We start from the raw sequence: 22,709 nt of genomic DNA on the forward strand, positions 1-22,709 counted from the left end.
CGTAGAAAGAGGCAGTTCTGTGAAAAGAAACCCTTTACAGAAAAAGAAGATAAAAGGAGATTTTTTTTGGAACATCAAACATAAAAAGCCTAGGTGTATGTCATTTTCTTGAGGTGTATTATTTATTTATCATATATTTTAAAATTTTTTATTTATTGATTTCAGAGAGAGAGGAAGGAAGAGAGAGGAACATTGATTTGTTCTACTTATTCATGCATTCATTGGTTGATTCTTGCATGAGCTACCTGGCCATGACTGTAGTGTCTTTCAGATTCATGGTGTATAGCACAGCTCTTAAGCCTAATACTAAAATAGGTGAATGGCAAATTTGTAGTGCCTTTATGGTATTATTCTGAGTAGTTGTAATTCTTTTAAATATGCTTGTATTGAGTTGTTTACATAGTGACAACAGGGACTCTGTGAACTTAGTCCATGGTTATCAACTCAGTCTAAACTTATTAAGCCCTCTGGGAATATTGAATATGGCATTTTAACAATTTCAAATATAAATATAGGCTAAGACATTTTAACAACTTCCACTATAAGTCAGGCTGCTATCATGAAAACAGCACAGAAAAAAAAAGGATATAAACTGTAATCTGGGAGAAAGTCATGTATCGGTGCATCTGTGGAAATAAGCGTTTGCTCACGGGCCCCAGGAGTAATATGAGTCAGGTAGCTTAATCAGAATCAGGTATTAAGCCTTATAAATATCACTTAATAAGATCTTTTCTTTCTCGCTTCTTTTGTGGAAGCCTATAATATGAAAGAAGGGTAAACATTTGCTTAAATCAGATGCTTACGTCTTACAGTATTCTACAACTGGGAGCATTTGAAGTGCATAGAAGTAAATACAGGCATGGTAGTCCTGTGGTTCTGAAAGTGTGACCTGTAAACCTACAGCGTCGGCCTCCCCTGGGAAACTGTTAGGATTATATAAGCATGAATCCCTCTGTATTTAATATAGAAGAATCCACCTACATCTAATGGGTTAGAACCTGGGTTGGGGCTCCATGGCCCTTGTTCTAATGGCTCTCTGGTAGTCTCAGGCCCACTGAAGTTTTATTGCACCAGACAATTTGAAGAGAACCAATGTGAGGGCACGCACAGTGGATGGGATGGAGGGTCTGTTCTTTTTTCTACACTGCTGTGTAACAAACTGCTATACACTTAGCAGCTGACAACAACAAACACTTTATGTCCAATAGTGTCCATGGTCAAAAGTTGAGGCTCTGCCTCACTGGCACCTCTGCAAGGGTGCGCTTGAGGTGTGAGCCAGACTACACACCTTTCTGGCACTTGGGAGTCTCCTCCAAGCTCATGTGGTTGTTGGCAGAATCTGCTCATCTGTGGGCCAAGGTTTCCCTCTTCTCCCTTCTCCTGGAGGTTGCTAGTAGCTCCTTGTCACATGACCCTCTCCCAGGCTCTCTCCTGATGGGACAGTTTACTTCTGACTTCAGGGAAGGCCCTAGTCCAGATTATTCCCCTGCCCATGAGTTTCTGAACCCTGCCTGCCATGTGAAAAGGCATACTCCAGATTGTGGCTACTTTTCTAGTCTAGATTCGAGAAGGGAAGACTCCTGAATTTTAAGCTAGGCTGAGCCAGGTCATGAGAGCCAAGAATAAAAACTTGTCATTTTAAGCCATTGAGATATAGAGGTAATTTATTACTGTATCAAAAACAAAGCTATCGAATCCTAATGTAATACGCCTGAAACTAATATATTGTAAATGAGCTCTAACAGAAATAAAAAATACTGAAAAAGTCAAAGTTATTAATATGACAATGTGTACATAATAAACGATCATTAAATAATAGAACCAGCACTCAGGTCAGACATAAAACACTACCTGTTCCAGAATCGTCTGCGTACCCCTTCCCTGGACTTTGTTTCTTTCCCTGATAATTCCATGAAAGATCGAGTGACCTGGTTTTTGAACTTCACATACATCTAATCATACAAGTTCTGTCCAGAAAGTGTCTAACCATGTAATATGAAAATAGAGATGCTTATTGAAGAAGATGCAAGATACAAGAGACATCATACATAGGACAATGATATCTCAGTCCCTTCAATGTACGTGCCTTAGGACCTCACACAGCTCTCCCAGTTGCCATTAGCTGTCTCGTATTCTGCTAAATCTCATCAATGGTCTGAAATCTCTTTCCTTTCAAAGGTGATTTTAGTTTGGGGGAAAAGCCAGAAGTCAAGGGGGCCAAATCTAGGCTGTAGTGGTGCTGAATCACCTGGGTGATCTGACATTTCACCAAAAAACTCCGTGGGAGATAGTGATGCATGAACGGGTGTGTTGTCCTAATGAAGCTGCCAATCACCAGTTGCCCATAGCTGCGGCCTTCTGAATCATCCAAATAGTGTCCATGGAGGAATGTTCAAGTTCAGTGCAAAACCTGATGCAGATTCATTGCTCTACTTGCTGTCCTTTTGAATGAGACAGCCACACTGTATACATGCCCATTCAACAGTGCCTACCGCCCCCCCATTGACCAGCACAGTAAAGTCGTCATTGTTCACATGTGCACATTCCAGTCCTTTCTCCTTGACTGCCAGGTTACACTGATGTCAAACAAACCATTCTTGTCATATTAACGATGGCTGGACTTTTCCTGGGCAGACCTTCTACGGAGCGTGTTTCCTTGTTTCTGATGTCTTTGCCCATCACAGTTGTGAGATTCATGTATGTGACTACGTGTAGCAGCATTTTTTCACCATCATCACTCTCTTTTATCATATTCCATTATAGTTCTATGTCATAATTTGTTCAACCAGGTTTCTGTTTTTGAATAGATCCTCTGATATGGAAATAATTATTTTTATAAGGAATTTCACAGTTTTTTTTTTCTGAACAGTTCTTTTGACCCTTAATATATTCTACTTTAGATAAATAATTTATTTTTACTATTGTACTACCATATTTTTCAGACTATAAGATGCAGTTTTTTCACCACATTTTCTGCTTCAAAAAATTTTTTTCCTATTTTTCTCCTCTAAAATTTAGGTGCATCTTACGGCCCAAAAATATGGTATATATTAGGTGCCTAATAATACTTAAAACTTGTTTTTTTATCATGTGTTAGGCTTTGCCTAAATGTTTTGTATGCATTATTAATTTATTTATTCAACAAATATTACTGAACACCCCATGAAAAGAATAGAAGTAAACCAGATAGGCAAAAACCCCTATTTTCAGACTTCTAGTCAAGGTGGAGGCATAGGTAAACATGCCTTGCCTCCACACACAACTATAGCAAAAAATACAACTAGACTACCAAACAAATATCACCCAGATTTGTCAGAAAAACCAAGCTGTGTGGAAGTCTGACAACCAAGGATTTAAAGAAGCCACACTCATCCAAATGGGTGGGAGGTGCAGAGAAGCAGAGAGGTGCGGAGAGGTACGGAGACAGCAGTGGGTGGTCCCATAGCCACATGCGGTGGTTAAAAAATGGGAGGGATACCTTGGGAGCAAGGGATCCCAGCCCCAGTCCGGACCACCCAGCCCAGGGTTTTAGCACCAGGGACATAAGTTCCCATAGCTTCTGGCTGTAAAAACTAGTGGGGTTGGGGCAGTGGAAGAAATTGTGGGGTTCTCCAGAGACTCCCCTTAAATGGCCCACAATGGACTTGGGACTCAGGCAGACCCACCCCCTCTGGGACTCAGCAACATGGCAACAGCTGAAAGGCACCAGTGGCATATGGAGAGAAAGTAAAATGCAAACTCTGGGAGACAGCTTCTTCCTGGGCAAAACTCCAGAGGCCAGGCAGTGGCTTTGTCCTGTCTGCAAGCAGCACCCCCACCTACACAGNTCTGGCTGTAAAAACTAGTGGGGTTGGGGCAGTGGAAGAAATTGTGGGGTTCTCCAGAGACTCCCCTTAAATGGCCCACAATGGACTTGGGACTCAGGCAGACCCACCCCCTCTGGGACTCAGCAACATGGCAACAGCTGAAAGGCACCAGTGGCATATGGAGAGAAAGAAAAATGCAAACTCTGGGAGAAAGCTTCTTCCTGGGCAAAACTCCAGAGGCCAGGCAGTGGCGTTGTCCTGTCTGCAAGCAGCACCCCCACCTACACAGAGAAACAGAGTGATGACACCGGTTGCCTCACTCTGATGGTGACCTAAGACTCTGCCCCATGCAACTTCACAGGTGTGCTTTTCTACAATACGCCACATACTAAGACACTGAGTCAAAACAGCTCTACCCAATACATAGAAACAAACACAGGGAGGCTGCCAAAATAAGGAGACAAAGAAATATGGCCCGGATGACAAGAACAGAACAAAACTCCAGAAAAAGAACAAAGTGAAATGGAGATAAACAACCTATCAGATGCAGAGTTCAAAACACTGGTTATCAGGATGCTCAAGGAACTCAGTGGGTACTTAAATGGCACAAAAAAAGACCTAGGCAGAAATGAAGGTTGCATTAAGTGAAATAAAGAAAAATCCATAGGAACCAACAATAGAGAGGATGAAGCTGAGAATCAAGTCAATGAGTTGGAACACAAGGAAGGATAAGTCATTCAATCAGAGCAGCAGGAAGAAAAAAGAATTCCAAAAAATGAGGAACCTCTGGGACATCTTTAAACCAACATCTGAACCACAGGGGTGCCAGAAGGAGAAGAGAAAGAGCAAGAAATTGAAAACATACTTAAAAAACTGATGAAAGAGAAACCTTAATTCGGTAAAGGAAATAGACATGAAAGTCCAGGAATCACAGAGAGTCCCAAACAAGATAGACCCGAAGAGAACCACACCAAGAGACTTCATAATTAAAATACCAAAGGTTAAAGATAAAGAGAGAACCTTAAAAACAGCAAGGGGAAAGCAGCTAGTTACCTACAAAGGAGATTCCATAAGACTGTCAGCTGATTTCTCAAAAGAAACCTTGCAGGCTAGAAGGTACTGGCAAGAAGTATTCAAAGTGATGAAAAGCAAGAACCCACGACCTAGATTGCTCTATCTGGCAGTTATTATTTAGAATGGAAGGGCAATAAAGTGCTTCCCAAACAAGTATAACCAAAGGAGTTCATCACCACCAAGCCATTATTACATGAAATGTTAAAGGGACTTATCTAAGAAAAAGGAGAAGATTAAAATGATGAACATTAAATGGCAATACATTCACAACTGTCAATTTCTAAATCCAAATAACAAACTAAGCAAACAAGCAGAACAGGAACATAATCACAGGTATGGAGATCATTTGGAGGGTTATCAGTTGGGAGGGTGAAGGGAGAAAAAGGGGGAAGAGGTAGCGAGATTAAGAAGTACAAATTGGTAGGTACTAAATAGACAGGGGCATGTTAAGAACATATAGTTAATGAACAAGCCAAAGAACTTATATGCAGGACCCATGGACATGAACTAAGGGTGGGGATTGTTGGAGAGAATGGGGGTACTGGGTGGAGGGGGGCAAAGGGGAAAAAAGTGGGACAACTGCAATAACATAATCAATACAATCTATTTTTTAAAAATCCCTACTTTTGTAGAGTTTATATGTTAGGGAATTACTTCTATTCTCAAAGTGTCTGAGGTGGATATGATTATCCCTGTTTTCACAGCTTGGGGAACCAAGGCACACAGCAGCTACATTGCTCACTTCTTCAGCTTCTCTACCAGATGTAAACTTCTTGTAGGCAGGACCAGTTGTCTTTGTCTCCACATTGTCTAGTGCAGTACCATGCATGCGGTCACAACATGCACTATTTTGATAATCGACATTTATTTCATGCATTCTATATACCAGAGACAACTCAGTCTCACAAACCTATGTGGTTAGCTATCATTAACCCCATTTAGAGATCAGACAATAGACAAAAAGAGGCCAAGTGACTTGTCTTTGGTTCAGATTCTTTTGCTGTACCTAACTGATGTAGAAGGTAATGCTCGTGGTTATGTATCACAGTAGTTCCCTCATGGATCTCACAGCAGGACATTCAACTACTTTCAAAGCCACTACGGCTTGCACTATGCTAAACCCTTGCATGACTTTGTGCAGAGAAGGTAGCTGAGTTCCTCACTTCCCCCATCTCTGTTCTGTACTGAAAAGGGAAAAATAGCACGTTAGACGTTGTGTTTTTATCTAATCGTTTACGTGTAAAAGAAGAGCTTGTACTGGAATCGTTAGTTATGCTGCAGTAGACTGACTGTATTTAGAAGCTTGGTTGGTTTAGTCAATAGTATCAAGCCTTCTACACCCCCAGCCCTTCACTGGGCTTTAGGAAGGGAGAAAGAAGCAGTTCCACTGTGTTGGAGGAGGTTATGGAGAGGCTGTGACTGCTGGTTGACCTTGGAGCTGGACCTGGGCAGTTGGAGGCTCCTAGCCCCAGCCCTTGACCTTGGAGTACATCTTCTGCCCACTGTTCCCATGCACTTGCATGTGACTGCACCCCATTAGGGCCTCTGGATAACCTTTTAAGATGCTGGTGGGTTCAGAGTGTACTGTCTGATGACACCCACGACAAGCCTCCTATGTAAGTTCCCTTGTTAAAACTGCCACCTAACCACCTGGAGTGGTGGACCATTTTCTTCCATCTCTTTGCCTGTTTCAGATTTCACCCAGGAAGTTCCTGAGGGTGTGAACCAAGTATACAGAGGGCTCAGCATCCACCTGCCAGTCTTATAATCCAGGTGTGTCTATGGTTTGCAAATATGCTGAGCACCTTTCTCAAAAACCCAAGGCTCATTCTTGTGCTATCCAAGTATCTGTCCACGTGGCTCTCTGGATATTTAGTTTGCACTGAATTTCTGTTGCTGGTTTGAGAAACTCATGTTACTTCTGATGAATACTGTGAGGTTCTGTACTTACGCCTTAGGATATCATTGGATAGTGGAACAGCCATACTTAAGAATTCAATTCATCATCACCTTCACGTATATGAAAGCCCTTTGTAAAGTGCTATGAAATGACATTATAATTATCGTGGCTATGGGTTTATGTTCTTCTGAGCATAGTCAACATGAGGAAATACCTGGATGACTGGATTGTTTTTTTAATTTTATTTTATAAATGCCCATGGAGTGGGAGACTTTCTCTAGGGACAGGAAGCAAAATTTAACACATGCTTTCCAGCTTCTCTTTAGACTCTCAAGTGCAGTTTACAGATTCAAGCGTGGCTGTCTTTGCTGATAGAACTACCTTTTACCTTCTTTTTATGAGATGATTGATTTTTTTTCTGTTAATACACAACTGTCTTTATAATTGTCTTGTAGGCTTTCAGAATAGGTTAAAGCCTCTGTGTGTTGCATTATGTACTGTGCAGCTACCTTTAAAAATACAGTGAACCTACTGAAATTAATAACTCTCGACGGGTGTAAAGTGATAGTATTCACACTCAGTTATGGAGATGATCTGTTGCATTAATATCCTGGTGATGCTGGTCCAGTACAATATGGTGAATAAAGATAAACTGGCAGGCTGACAGAATTTCAGCCTTTGAGTTTAGAAAAAAAGGGGGAAGATTAAATGGTTAGCAGGCATGGGTAACAGCCCAAATGCATCTACTAATTTCAGTGTCAACACTTAGCGGAGGACACTGAGCAAGTGAACTTGAATTTCCTTTTGACTCACTAGCTTCTTAAAAACTGAAATTTGTCTGAGGAGCCAGTCTTCAAAGTTGTCCCAGAAGTGCCAGCAGGCAGCCCTGAACCCGCTGCCCAGAGAACCAGGCAGCCCGGAAAGCTGGGTGCAGGTATGGGACCTGCGGATGAAAGAGGGACACCCTGGCAGGTGACCTACAGTGACTCCTATATGAAAAGTTTCCAAGTGTTCAAGAGCCCGTGCTGCTGTTGGGTCCGACAGAGATGGAGAGCCTGTCATCCAAGCGGCTGTACTTTGAGACCTAATTTCTTATCTGCTTTTGCGCTTGCAGCGGGACCCAGGGAGCAGACGGGGACTTTGAGAAAATAAAAGTATTATCTGTTACTACTGTAATCCCTACCGGGGGGTCCGCTCTAATCGTTTACCTTTGCTGGTGAGTTTCATAGGCAGCATCCAAAACGGAACTAATTGTCAGCCTAGAAAGGGAACCGGCTCCATTATTTGAAGAACGGAGGCGAATCATAGAAGTTTCTTAATCTGACCGTGGTTTTGAGGTCTATCTTATCTTCTTTATAACAGACACTCTATCAACCCAGCAATCTTTAGACCACAATACTTGTATCCATGTGTGGGAGAAAGGGCCGCTTTTCTACCTTGCACTACAGAGACAGTCTGTAGGTACAATTTGCGGACAGATGGATGGTTATCTTTTGTCGTGTAGATCTTATTTCCTGAGATCTGGGACACTGCGGAAATGGCTCCGTCTGCCCCAGCTCCCATGGAGCGAGTCCAGCCCCCAGAGCTGCACCAGAGACTCTTCGGTGGGGCAGAATCAGCTCGGGCTTTGACCCACTGGAGCCAGCAAGTTCTCCCTCTTGTACAATATGCAATATGGCCAGGCCCGCGGGATGCAGCAGACCCTTTTTATGGTGATAGTGACAGGGGGTGCATTTGTTTGTGTTGTTTTATTTCTTTGCGTGGAGTGTGGGGAAGATCAAACGGCTTAGTAAAAGTAATAAAATCCATGCAATCCCTAACAAAAAAACAACAACCCTGAAATAGGCTTTTATATACTTTGGAAAGAACTGCTAGCAAAAAGGAATAAGGGGGCGGGTTTAAACGGAGGTAATCCTCTAAGAAATTGCTCCTTAGCAGTTAGAAATAAAGAAAAGTGAGACAAACTTGAACTAAGCCGGATAAATCCTGTCTTACCCACTGTCTTCACTTAATACCCACTTTGGGTCTGGACTAAGCTGTGCTCAGCAGTCACACCAAGAAATCCTTTCCTCTCTGCGTCCCCTCCCACCCCTCTTCTGTTGAACTAATGACTGCTTTCCCAACCACGAGTGGTGGATGAAGTCATTCAATGCAATTATTGGGTGGAGTCCTAGTTCTTGGATTAAGATCATGGATCGCTAACGAGCCTTTGGGTGTTCTAGAAATGGTGCTTCTCAGACCTGCCTGGGCGTCAGACTCACCCGTGGAGCCTGTGAGACTTATTCCTGCTGGTGTCTGTCTCTCTTAGATTTCGGTTCTCTAGGTCTGGGAGGAGTCAGGACAGATGTAGTTTTTGATACACACACAGGACTGAAAACACTATATCATTGCTGGTTCAAAGTACGCTTCATAAAGAGGTGAAAAAAATTTAAATTTAGTGTATTTTAGCACTGATTAAAATTGATCTCATTGAAATATTTTCATACATGTAAAATTAATTTTTATTATCCAAGTAATACCTGTGCATTGTCGAAACGTTGGAAAACGCAGAAGCCAAAAGAAGAAAGTAACTTCCAATAGGGCCACTATTTTAAAATATGGACATCTATAGTTGAACTATAGTAATAAACTATTTGCCTTTGCAGTTGGAGGCAAAAATCCATGGCCATTCTTTACTGAATGAGGCGGGGAGTGGGAATCCACCCCTTCTTCCTCTCCCAGAAACATTTTTCTGGTTCTTTCCCTCACGGAAGTGGCATATCTGAGGTTAACATGGGGGTTCAGGAAAGTCAGTCATGGATGGGCTTGTAGAATTATCAGTCCCAGGGGCATAGCCAGTGGGCGTGGCTGCAGTTCACGCCTTTGATTCACTAGTCCATTCAACAAACATTTACTGACCACCTGCCAACCTGCTAGACACTGTGCTCCGTGTTGGTGATATCACGTTTTTCCCTGGAGAAACTGCACACTCTTAGTCTGGGAGACAGACAAACACAAATTATGTGTATTGAATTATGTGCCATCAAAAATGTTTGCACGGGGTGTTTTGAGTGCCCGGGTAAAGATACCTACAGCAGTGAGGGAGGAAGAACATAGAGAAAGAATGGCAAATCATGGTGTCAGTTCCATGTCACACATGGCCTGTGCTGATTTTGGAAATCTTTTTGTTTTTTCTTCACCTGAGGACTTTTTTTCCCATTGCTTTGAGAGAGACAGAGAGAGAGAGACAGAGAGAGAGAGAGAGAGAGAGACATCAGTGTGAGAAACATCACCAACTGGTTGCCTTTGAGTATGTGCCCTGACAGGATCGAACCCACAACCTGAGTATGTGCCCTGACTGAGAATAGAACCCATGACCCTTCTTCAGTGTATGGAGTGACGCTCTAACCGACGGAGCCACACTGGCCAGGGTGATGATTTTGGAATTCTCGACCAAGGAGGGCACCGAGTCTCCACTTCCTGCCTGGAGAGGAATCCAGGAAGCTCCTCTTTGTTCTCTGACATTCCTTTTGTATAAATAGCGTCTTGTACTCTTTTCCACAATTGCACGATCATCTGTAATATTGCCGAGAGTGTTAATAATATTTTGAAAAGTTTCTGCTCCCTGCATAGCTCCTGCTTCTGAGAAGCTTGGCCATTTTTGTTTGTTGTTCTCCCTCTCTTTCAAGCTGGAGGTCAGATTCCTCTGAGAAAGCTCTTCCGGTCTCCTGCCTGGCGGGTTGGCTGAATGTAGGCCTGGTGGTGAACCCCTGTGGAATCCATGGGTAGAAGGGGGCGGGACTAGAGCGTTCACTATGGAACTGCTCACCTGGACAATCATTCTAATGACCCCAGTTTGTGCTGGTGGGATGGCTGGTTCTGAAAAGGACTTTTCAGCAGTCATTGCATTTTGGCTTCAATTTGACCTACACCTGCTTAGCATTTTGCCTTCGTGGTCTGCTCCCAGTTACCATTAGTCCCTGATTTACTTTCTGGCTTCAAAATGTTTGTTCCTTTTTTTCTAACTCTTCTGTTCTCTTTGTCCTTGTGGCTTTGTGCCTTAAAACAAAACAAAACAACTCCGTTAGGATATGGTTTCTGGAAGGAGAGGAATTAACACATGTACTCTGTCTGCTCTTGGCCCTGCATCTAAGTGCCCCCTCTCTGCAGGACACTCTGCTGAGAATTTATTGCATAATAATTCCAGGCAGCAGGCATTATTCTTGCATCACTTCTGCAGATCAGGGAACTGAATTTCAGAGAGATTAAGCGGCCAACGAGCTAGTAAGTGGGAGAGCTGTGGGAACCGTGGCTCTCAGATTGGCATTATTTCCCTCAGGTCACGAGGTCTCTCAGTCTAATGGTGTCAAAGGCAAGCTTGTTTTTCTGCATTGATTGGGACAGGGAGGGGGTGGGGGACCCTGATTCCAGACCCAGCTTTGGGACCATGGCAGTAAAGACCCATGAAGGGAAGGCTGGGCAGAGAACAAGAAGGCCCCTGTTCTGTACAGACCTGACTTTTACTAGTTCTACCATCAAGATGGACCTGACTGCATGGCGGTATCGACTGTTTCTTTCAAGAGCCTGACAAAGTCGCATTTCAATGATCTATTTTAGTATTTTGCTAATTATGAAATGCAAGCCACCTGCTTTCAAAAGGCAGGAGCTGGAATTGGAGAATAAATAATAGAGATGTAAGTATGGTGGCTTTTATGGGCGAACGCAGATTTTTAGCAGCGTGGCCTTAAAAATTAAATATTTCACAGCTGTTTTGGAAAATAAGCCGAAGCTTCCATATCATTAAAGAATATGCACAGGCAATTAATTTTAAACTAAAACTTGTGACCTCATTTGACTGTACTTAGCATCGCGAAATTAATTAATTAGCTCATTTTATCTATCAAATTATTGACTAGATTCTAAATCTCTGCTTACTAAAAATATTGACTTTTCTTCCTGGAAGGTGAATATCAGTGAACAAGAACAATGTTCTCATGTTCGTGAGTTTGTGAAATGGACCCCATGATCTTATGTACATGACTGGTATGCAGTGGAATGTACATTGCATATTCTAGGAGTTATGCTAGGAATAAGAAGAGTTATGTTTCAGGGTGTGATCTTTGTGCTTTAGAGGGTAAAGTCTGGAGTGGAAAAACATTTTCAAAAGTATACCAAATTTAAAATGTAAGAGTCAAAAATCATTGAAAAATCATATCTCCACCAACAAGTCTTCTATAACATGCCAATTTCTTCCCCCGCAAGCAGTTTACCTTGGCCCCTTTAAGGGACAGAGTGTTGGTATCCTCCCAAATTTGCATGTTGAAGCCCCACCCCTGGATGTGGTGGTACTTGGAGTGGGGGCTTTTGGAGTGGGGACCTCAGGTTAGATGAGGTCATAAGTGGGGCCCTCACAATAGCATGAGGAGGCTTATAAGAAGGGGAAGAGAGGAAGAGATTGCAGTCTTTCCCCATGTGACTTGGTCTGCGAGACAAGAAGGGGGCTGCCCAGAACCTGGCCGGGCTGGCAGCCTCATCTTAGACTTCCAGCCTCCAGCATTGTAAGAAAATGAATGTCTGTTGCTTCATTAAGCCACCGGTCCATAGGTTTTGGTGTGGCCACCCAAGCTGACTAATATGCATCTCAACATTTTATTTTTTCTTATTCTAACCTTCCTGTGTTCTGAGTGTAACCTGCATCCTAGGGTACCTGAAAAACTTCCTACTCAACATTTGCCAATACTCTAGTTTTTGAAGAGAAGCTGGAAACCTAGATGTTTATATGGAATTTCCTAATCTTTTTAATATTGACATGCCATTCTCTATATAACACAGTTCCCTGTTGGATCCACTCACAGGTCACAAGCCTGCATGTGTTTTTGTGCATATGTCCTGTCTCCTGAGATCTTTGAAGAGACTGTTGGTGTTCCATTTTTATTCTCTGATTCCCAAGGTCTAAAACGGGTACTAATCCAACGATATGTGTTCTTGTTGATGCTAATTCTACTTGCTCTTTCTGACGCTTCTCTTCTTTAGGTAAAATATTCCCCCCCACGACGTTCATTCTTCCATTTTTCTTCAATTCTATTTTTAGGTCACTCAGTTGCCCTCCTGGGCTGTCTCAGATTTCGGTCAAGACTCTTCTTAGAAGCCATCCTGGGAGAAACCTACTTGTGTCTACTCACCACTTTGTAACTGTGTATTTTGGACCCAGAGGTGAGAACATTAGCCCAAGGCCCTCTTTCATCTGAGGACCTTGAACTCTACATAGAAAGGAATCGACAGAGGCGAAATACCAGGAGGGTTCCCTCTGGCTTCTCTGTTTCCCTTCTGTTTTCATTAGCCACTCTCTTGATTGCTTTTTCAGCAATAGCGCTGTTACTGCTCTGTGGCTCAGTTCCTCTCGGTCTCAGCAGGAAAGCTTCTCTTTCATTTATCAATTCATTCCTATTATGTGGAAATTAATATTTAAGTGGCTGTACACCTATTTATTCATTCCGCAAGTGGCATTGCTCACTGTCAGTGGTTGTTTCTGATGCTAAAACTGCTTCTTGACTTGTTTCGTTTGGATTCCTGACATGCTCGCAGGCCTCCAGGGTCTAATAAATAATAGTAATGAATTCCTCACCAGTTCCTGTTCCTCCCTCACCACAATCTTCCTGGAGTCAAAATGGAAAAATGTCCTTGTTCTCTGGTTTGGTGTATATAGAGTGTTCGATTGAGGTGTTATCAAATAAAGTTAGTTGGCATTTCAATAATGTAGTACTAATTAAACTTTCTTATGAGTGACTTTTCTGCAACTCTTTTTCATCATTTGATTTTTAGGATAGAAATACGTTTTATAAAAAATTAAAAAAAAAAAAGAAATGCAATGAAAAGTCTTTCTCCTTTTGTCTCTCTTTCACTCAGTCCTGACTTCCTAATCCCAGAGGTTAACTACTTTTATTCATTTTTTACGTACTCTTCCTGTGTTTCTTTATATTATTTATCATTGTTCTGCTTCTTTTAGCTTTCGCTTAACATTATGTCCTGAGCTTTTGCCATATTGAAATATCGGGCACTGCGTTCTTTTCTATAGCTGAACGGCATTTCGTCTGACGGTGGCTCCATCATGAATTTAACCCAGTCTCACTGATGAAGATGTGTTTGTTTCTAGTATTTCACTAGGATACTCCATATTACAACCAATAACCTCTTACAGACTTCATCTCACCCCCCTGCAAATGGATTTATATAGAATACATGCCTGGGAGGGGCGGTGCTAGGTCAAAAGGCCTATGCATTTGACATTACATCAGATACTGGGAAGTCACCGTCCACAGGAGTTTCGCCAGTGTCCACTTTCATCAGCAACATGTAAGAGGGCCATGACTGAGCTCCCCTGCAGAAGCTTCATGTGGCCGTTGGGTTTTATCTGTCTGATGGGTAAATACAGCACAGTTGCTCAGGACAGATTTACTCTGTATCAGGAGAGCAGCTGGACATCGTTTTGTATGGTTAAAAGCCATTATTATTTCTATTTATGTATGAGCCGCATGTGCATAGCTTTACCCATTTTTCTGTTGGGTTGTTAGAATTTTTTCTCATTCATTTCTAGAAGCTCTTTGTATGTGATAAGGTTAATCTTTGTTTGTGATAGGAGAGTCAAATCATTTATTGGGATTTGGGATTTGGCTTGGTTTGTGGTGCTTTCCTGTACAAAGGTTTAAAATTGTTTGATTCATGTCAATGTCTCTCTGTTTATGGATTTAGGGTTTTGAGGTATAATATAAGGGCCTTTCCTATTCCCTGCCCCCACCCAGACACACACTTCTAGCACTTTCTAACTTCATCTTTTTGACATTTAAAGTTTCGTTTGATTTATTTTTCCATTCACTGAACACATATTTATTGACTGTCTCTCAGGTACCAGGAACTATTTAAGTAGGTGGGCTCTATCAGTGACCAAGACTGATGAATATCCTGCCCTTTTGGAGTTTACTTTCTAGTAGAAGGGGATAGATTAAAATAGCAACAACATCAAAATAAGTAAACTACATGGTATGACAGAAAATGATGAGTGCTATTAACATTAAAACAGAAAAAAATCAGTTGAGCGGAGCTGGAATACCAAGTGGCTGGTAGAAACTGCAGTTTGACTTTATTTTTTATTTTTTTAAATGATTTTATTTATTTATTTTTCGACAGAGGGGAAGGGAGGGAAACAGCAATGTGTTGTTGCCTCTTGAGCCCCACCCCCCCCTACCGGGGACCTGGCTGGCAACCAGGCATGTGCCCTAGTCTGGGAATCCAACCAGGGACCCTCTGATTCGCAGGCTTGAGCTCATTCCACTGAGCCACACCAGCCAGGGCTCAACTGCAGTTTTAAGTAAGGTGATCGATGCAGATGGCATTGAGGAGGTGACATCTGAGCAAAGTCAGGAAGGAGAAAAGGAACCTCTGTGCAAAGCTCTGGAAGAAGAAAGCTCCAGGTTGGGGCCCTACATCAAGAGCCTGTCTGAGACGGAGCAAGAAGACGGCGGGAGCGGGGTGCGATGGGGGAGGAAGAGAGCAGCTGGAGAGGAAACCAGGGACGCCACCTGGGTCAGATCATTTAGAGCCTTTAGACCCTTGTAAAGAATTGGGCTTTTACTCTGAATGGGATGAGGGATCATTGCTGAGTTTTGAGCAGAGGAGAGATGTAGAGAACATGGTTTTAAAGGGTCACATTGGCTGCTGCGTTGAGAATGGACTATAGGAAATCAACATGACAGGAAATCAAGAAATGAAGAGATCAGTTCGGATGCCGGTGTGTAATTCCAGGAAAGATATGACATAGCTGGGCAGCCGGGTGGAGGCAGCCAGGATGGGGAGATGTTCTCGTGCCGGTCTGTTCTGCTGGGTTTACCAGCAGAATTTCCTGATGGACTGGATATACGGCTGGTTGGGTCACGCTCCGGGAGCAGCCGGAAGACTGGGCTCACCGTCCACCCAAACTGTTGTGATTACCAAAACACGTGTTCTTTATGAAGTGTTCCGTAAATGACAGGAGCTCTTGTTAATGGGATTTTCTCAAGAGGTCGGTGAGACAAATACATAGCTATTATTTTTCGGGGGGAGGGGAGGGCATTAAGAGGTTACTTTTTTTATTATTATTATAAAAGAATTCTTCTACCAAAATGTCACGAGAGCAACTTTCTTCATTATTTTCCTTCAATTATGCAGGTTTCGGTCGCTGTCCGTTCTGTGCTAGCGTAACTAGGTGCCAATTTCTGAGCACCCTAATAAATGTCTGGTACTATGCCATGGATTGTAATAGTGAATGTTTAAAACAGTAAGAAGCTATAATTTTACCTTCACAGAAGAGGGTCCTCAGGCTGAGGGAAGCTGAAGAGCTTGCCTACAATGTCGCACAGCTAGGAAGTGGCAGAACCAGAATGGTACTATGTCTGTGTTCTTAAGGAAAACACGCCCTAGCTGATGTTGCTCAGTGGATTGAGCGAGAGCCTGTGAACCAAAGGATCCCAGTTTGATTCCCAGTCAGGGCCCATGCCTGGGTTGCAGGGCAGGTCCCAGCAGGGGATGCATGAGAGGCAACCACACACTGATATTTCTCTCCCTCTCTCCTCCCCTTCCCCTCTAAAGATAAATTAAAAAAAAAATCTTTAAAAAAAGAAAAAGAAAAACGTGTCGGCTCTCTTCTGAGTCTGCTGCTGAAATCCCGTTGAGATTAGTAATGTGATAGACAAAATCTCATGTAAGATTAACCTTCAGAGCAAGTGCTATAACAACACCTTAGTTATTTTGGTTCTGTGTGAGCAGTGATCATTCCCAATTAAAGCGTTTATAAAATTGATGCATACATGTTTTTATCTATCTACCCACCTATCCATCAGTCATCTATGGCAGAATAAATTTGTGTAGATGATTATGAAGAGAGCCGACATTAGATCAAGTGAAATATTTTTTAAAGGCTTACAAAGTGGTTTACCTCAACCTCATAAAATCCAGGGATATGGAAATCCTAACTTCAAAAATATATATTTAAGTGCCTTTACCTGGTTCTGATGGAATGTTGCGCCTTAAGAGAGAGCTTCTTATTAACAACGCTTAGGGAGTTTAACAATGAAAGTTCAGTTTTATCCAGCTCTGACGTCTCTGTTGTAACTTCCCAGAAGTAGTGAGTGAATTGTCAAGCGTTTTCTCCACACATTGAACGGAACTTAGGTGTTAGTGTTTCAGAGAAATGTACTTAAGCCATCTTCCAAGGCATCAGAAATGAAAGCGTGGTGACTTTGTTTCTGTTTTAGAACTCACAGTCCTGGGTTTTTCCCCTTCCCATCAACATGGCCTACATATCGATCACAGTATTGATTTTGCACAGTATATTTATGCATTTTGTTCCGAGGGTTTCCCCTTTTTGCCTTGTGCTGGACAGTGGCATTTGAGCCAGCGTGGAGCAGTCTAGGTCACTGTAACAAGAACTTTCATTAAAGGTGGCTTTGCCATTGTGGCCAAGCTGCGGGCACCCATTTCGAGGCCTGGCATACGCTGAGCGCTCTGTCACCCTGTGGAATTTTTGTTCCTGTCCTGTGGGTTCTCTTCCCTCGCTTCTGTTTCTCAGAATATGTGATCTGCGGGGCTCCACTTTTGGTGCCTTTCTTTCTTTAAGCATATATTGTATCTTCCTTCCCAGTGATTACCTTCCCTAATCATTTTCTCCTGTGCAAATACATGGAAACAAATGATTCCCTTTAAGTACATGGTCAGAATTTCCACCAATCTTTGTACTCTACCCAATGCGTACAAAGTTGTACAAATATTCGTAAAAAGGACGCATAAAGAGAATATTTATTTCTACATAAAGATCTCAAGTGCATCTATATCCCACCAGTTATTGAAACATTTAATATTCTTTAGTATGGATACCGCTCATGAAAACACTTTGAAAGTGCTTTTCAGGTACATTATTGTTTAACATTTTTGGAAACTATCTCTTAAACCAACATTAGACATTTTATCTTTATTTTCAACAGAGCACATTTACTTATATTGCTGAAAGTTCACTTCTAAATATTTAAAATCCTGCAAAGCGTGTCCTTAAAAGATATGAAACTTCACTGTTAATGCAGTTTGCTTGTGACTGGTGAAGACTGGACACTACATATTGGATCTTAAAATCATGGGGAAAACACCTGAGAGTATTGGTCCTTTCCTTGACATGCAGTGTGCCTGTGTTTGGTGGCGGCTTCATGGAAAGTCACTTAGACCGGTTTGACAAGAGAGCAAACCCATTCAAAATAGGCAAGTTCTTGGAAACCAACCTCCAGCGTCCTAATTAGTGCTCTTAAGGCAATTACAGAGAATTTGCGCTGGGCTCCTCGTGGTACCAGTGACAAAAGGCCAAGGCGTCCTTATTTTTCTAAGCAGAGATAAAGAGTCTGGGGGATTAATTTCAGCACCGTCGAGTTGATTTGCAATAAAGCGACCACAGAAAGCATGTCTGTGGGCACAGACTAATGGTAGAAGACTTTAGTTTCACGGCTAGATGCTAACAAAGCTATTTGTCAGGGGAATGCCGTAGTGATGGAGGGAAAGTGCGACCCTCTCTCAACAAGAAAGAGGAAACAGAAAAAGTTTCCTAAGACAGTTTGTGGTCTTCAGCGGCAGCCAAACCCCTGCGTAGGATGAACATTGGGGAAGACTCTTAATTGCTGCCTTTGCCTTAATGTCTTTTGATGGGCAATCAAGCATTATGACTTCTGGTTCTGAAGACGACTTCCCGCTCATAAACTGGTTAGAGGAATTCCCAACCGGTTTTCTGGAAGGCACTTGAGTATTGTGGACTGAGATGGAAAACCATCTTCGTTGAAAGAATATGGGTCAGGGCACATCTTGGGGTGGCTTGTTCTGAACTCTGACCAAGGGGATCAAAGGAAACAGAGGGTCTGGCTTGGTTTTCTGTCGTGAGAATAGCTTTTTGAAAAAAGCCTGATAATAACGCGAAAGCATCCAAGTTACCTGGTAGTTATCCGGTGAACCACTAGTGACAAAATTACTAGTGATTCATTATCTCAGGGTTGGGGGAATGACGAAGGATACTTCATTTAATGTTCTTCTGTGTTTTACCTCTTTATAATAAAATAAAAACGTAGGTAAAGAGGAAGATTATGTGGTCAATAAAACCTTAAAGAAAACATGTTTACACGCTTGTGAGAGAGTTTTCTAAATACTTAAAAAATAACCTCTGTTAATGTTTATACTTCCTCTCAAGCAACTGAAACATATAATTATCCCCACTCTCCAAATGAATGAGGTGCCAAAAACAAAAACAAGAAAAAAACGTTAAGGAATTTCCCTAAGACTCTGCAGGGAGGGAGGAGAAATATTCCATCGGGACTCAGCTTTCCTCACCCCTGGCCCCAGGCGGGATGTCTACTGGGAGCGGGTCCCTGACACCACGTGATCCCGTCTCCTTTCTCAGCGGCCTGCTGCATTTTCAGTGGTCTGTGCCTGGCGGCATCACGCATTGCAGAGTGTGTTTGTTATTATTCACCGAAGCAGGACAGATGGGCAGCGTCCGCGAGGGCAGCATGCGCCTGAAGGGAAGACGACCCACAGCGAGTGTGCAGATGCGGCCCCGCGAGAAGTGTCCTCCGGCTGGGGACGGCAGCCAGCAGCGGTCGGGCCGGGAGCTGCGGGCCCTCTGTCCAACAGGGTCCGCCTCCAAGGTCCCCCTCCATGGCTAATCCCGACAGAACACCTTGGTTGGTTGTTTTTACGTTTGTGATGGTCATTCCCGTTTCATGTGTTCATAAAAACAACGTGTATACGTTTTAATTGGTATAAACCCCAGGATGGAAAGGAGTGGTGTAGGAAGATGAACTGGGTGTGGGAATTCCACTAGCAAAGACATAGATAATTAATTTTGTTTTACTCAGTTCCTACTGCACGCACTTCTTAAGAATGGGTATCTCTCTCTCTCTCTCTTTTTAAGATTTTATTTATTTATCTTTAGAGGGGAAGGGAAGGACAGAAGGAGAGAAATATCAATGTATGTTTGCCTCTCATACGTCCCCTGCTGGGAACTGGTCTGCAACCCAGGCATGTGCCCTGACTGGGAATCCAACCGCGATCGTGTGGTTCACAGGCCCACACTCAATCCACTGAGCTACACCAGCCAGGGCTCAAGAATGGGTATCTCTCTTTTTTTTTTTATTCAGTGCTATAATTTATTGAAATGATAAATTAATACTTAAAATAAATACTAACATGTTCTTATATTTGGAAATTAACAGCAACCAAAAAGCCCTAGACATCAAAATCATTGTTATAGAAGTAAAACATAAAACTCTAAATCTCGCCCTGGCTGGTGTGGCTCAGTGGATCGAGCGCTGGCCTGTGAACCAAAGAGTTGCTGGTTTGATTCCTAGTCAGGGCGCATGTCTGGGTTGCAGGTCAGGTCCATGGTTGGGGGCACTTGAGAAGGCAGCCACAAACTGATGTTTCTTTCCCGCTCTTTCTCCCTCCCTTGCCCTCTCTCTGAAAATAAATAAATAAAACCTGAAAAAAATCCTCTACATCTTATGAAAAGTAACGTAAGTTGGAACTTCATTTGAAAACTGCTCTGTGAAAAGAGAATAAAAATGCAAGCCACCGAAGGAAGAAAATATGTGCAAAACATCTACGTGAAGAGGACTTGGATTCAAAAGAACTCTCAAAAATTCAACGACAAGAAAACGACACAATTGAAAAGTGAACAGAATATCAGGACACCTCCCCAAAGAAGATGCACGGATGGCAAGGAAGTCTATGAAAAGACGTTCAGCGTCATGGGTCTCTAGGGGACTTCAAATTAAAACAGCAGTGTGATGCCACTACACACGGAGAGGGATGGCTAACATCCCAGACACTGGCCGCACTGAATGCTGGGGGAGACGTGGAGAAACCCGCGCTCTCGTTCACTGCTAGTGGGAAGGCAGAGTGGTGTGCCGGGATGCACGAGAGTGGCCATTTCTTCACCGAGGGCTTGTTAAACCCAACAGCTTCCATTTTCTTCCGACAAGGTGCAGATGCATAACAGTGTGACATAAATTTACTAATTGTGTGAAGTAATCTGCGGATGGAGCAGTTCACTTCTCCGTCCAGAGCTCGTGAACTTAAGATGCATTCACCACGTGAGGCCTTTTTTTTTTTTGCAAAGTTTCCATTACAGGCCAAGAATTCATCGAGAACAGAAACTTTCTCTTTCATTTAAAAAAAAAAATTTAAAGATTTTATTTATTTATCTTTAGAGGGGAAGGGAAGGAGAGAAGGAGAGAAGTATCAATGTATGGTTGCCTCTTGTGAGTCCTTTGCTGGGAACTGGCCTGCAACCCAGGCATGTGCGCTGACTGGGAATCGAACTGTAATCATGTGGTTCGCAGGCCTGCGCTGAATCCACTGAGCTACACCAGCCAGGGCATCTCTTTCATTTTTTTGTTGCTCTGGCCTAATCACACCACAGGTGTTGAGTTAATGGTGCACGAACCAGCAACTTTATAGCCGATCCACAGTCAAGGTACTGATTGAGAAGTAGCCGTTTATTGTCCTGACCTCGCTGACAGGGAAGAGGACTTCATCTTTGGGGCGATTATTTTTAGTGGGTAAACACACTGTTTTTCATGAGTAAATGCAACACCTGAAAGAGATCTAGAGAGCCTCTCTAGGGTCTTTGGAGCCTTGGGCCCCCCTTTCTCCATAGAAGGTGTAGACTGTGGGAGAGAAAGGACAGGAGCCCGATGGTGAGCCTGGTGGCTAGAGGATGTCATAATATTGCAAATCGCTGCAGGAAAGAATACCTGGTGTCACGGGTTGAACTGCAGCCTCCTCTAAATTCACATGTCCTACCTCCAAGTCCTTCAGAACGTGTCCTTATTTAGAAATAGGGACGCACAAGAATACCCCGTGAAGGCAAAGACAGAGGTGGATGTGATGCAGCTGAAGCCAAGGAGTGTCAGAGTGTGTGTGTGGGGGGGGCATTCCTCACAAGTCCCCCTGTGTGCCATGGATGAGAGTAAATATGACCGAGACATGATGTGATCTGCTTGGGGAGGAGAAGTGAGCAGTGGCCAGTTTCTCAGGGGAGACAAAGGCCAGCAGGGGCCAGTTTCTCCTAGGAGAATAAGGCCTCAAACTCCCTCCTCCAGGGCCTTTTATTGGGTTCTAATACACAGGAATACAGGGTGGCATGGATCAAACAGTAGATAACATTTCAAAGAAATCTGAGGGCTTAGTATGAGTCAGAGTCTGTCAGGAACAGAGTTTTAGGGTTTCCTGCTCGAACCCTTAACATATGAATGAAAGCACTCTTAGCAGAGCAGATTTCACAGGTTTATCAGGAAGTCTTTGTGATGTCAGATTTTCCTCCAGGACACACCCTAGCAAGGCAAGGAGCCCTGCCCCTCCCCATCAGGTATTCAGGCTTAAGGGGATTAGAGCCAGGAAGCGCTTCTCCCAGAGAACATGGGGACTCGGGCTGTGTCAAAGCTGGGGAGCAAGAGTCCATTGCTCTTTGTTGCAGCCCCCACCCTGAGTCCTTCCATGAAGGCCTCCCAAGTGATCGAGTCTGGCTTAGGTTGCCCCCCCGCTGTGAGGGGTCTTACTGGTCATTGACTTCCGACCAAGCTTTGGGGGCAGGGAGAGGAAACTGAGGCAGTGTTTGCTACCAGGGACAAGCTTTGTCTCCTGTGGCTCCCATTCCAGAGGTTGTGTTCCATGCCCTTAGCCACAAGGGGTAGAGATACAATTCCTAGAACCAGGCAGAGTGGTCTGCAACAAGAGTGCCAGCTAGCCGCCAGGTGCTAGGAAAGGGACCTGGGGCAGACCTTGCCTCGAAGCTCTTAAAAGGATCCCACTCTTTGGTCTCTGACTTCTGGCCTCCAGAACAGTGAGACAATAAAGTTTTGTTGTGTCAGCCACCCAGCGTACATGGT

At 43.2% G+C, this 22,709-nt stretch overlaps 1 pseudogene; it reads left to right on the forward strand.

The window, feature by feature from the left end:
• The first annotated feature begins 7,363 nt into the window (after nucleotides 1-7,363).
• On the forward strand, nucleotides 7,364-8,099 carry LOC118990075 (ragulator complex protein LAMTOR3-like; annotated as a pseudogene).
• The last annotated feature ends 14,610 nt before the right edge of the window (nucleotides 8,100-22,709 follow it).

The sequence above is a fragment of the Sturnira hondurensis genome, unplaced genomic scaffold (genome assembly GCF_014824575.4).
Source record: "Sturnira hondurensis isolate 20B ecotype Veracruz unplaced genomic scaffold, ASM1482457v3 Scaffold0006799, whole genome shotgun sequence".
NCBI lineage: Eukaryota > Metazoa > Chordata > Mammalia > Chiroptera > Phyllostomidae > Sturnira > Sturnira hondurensis.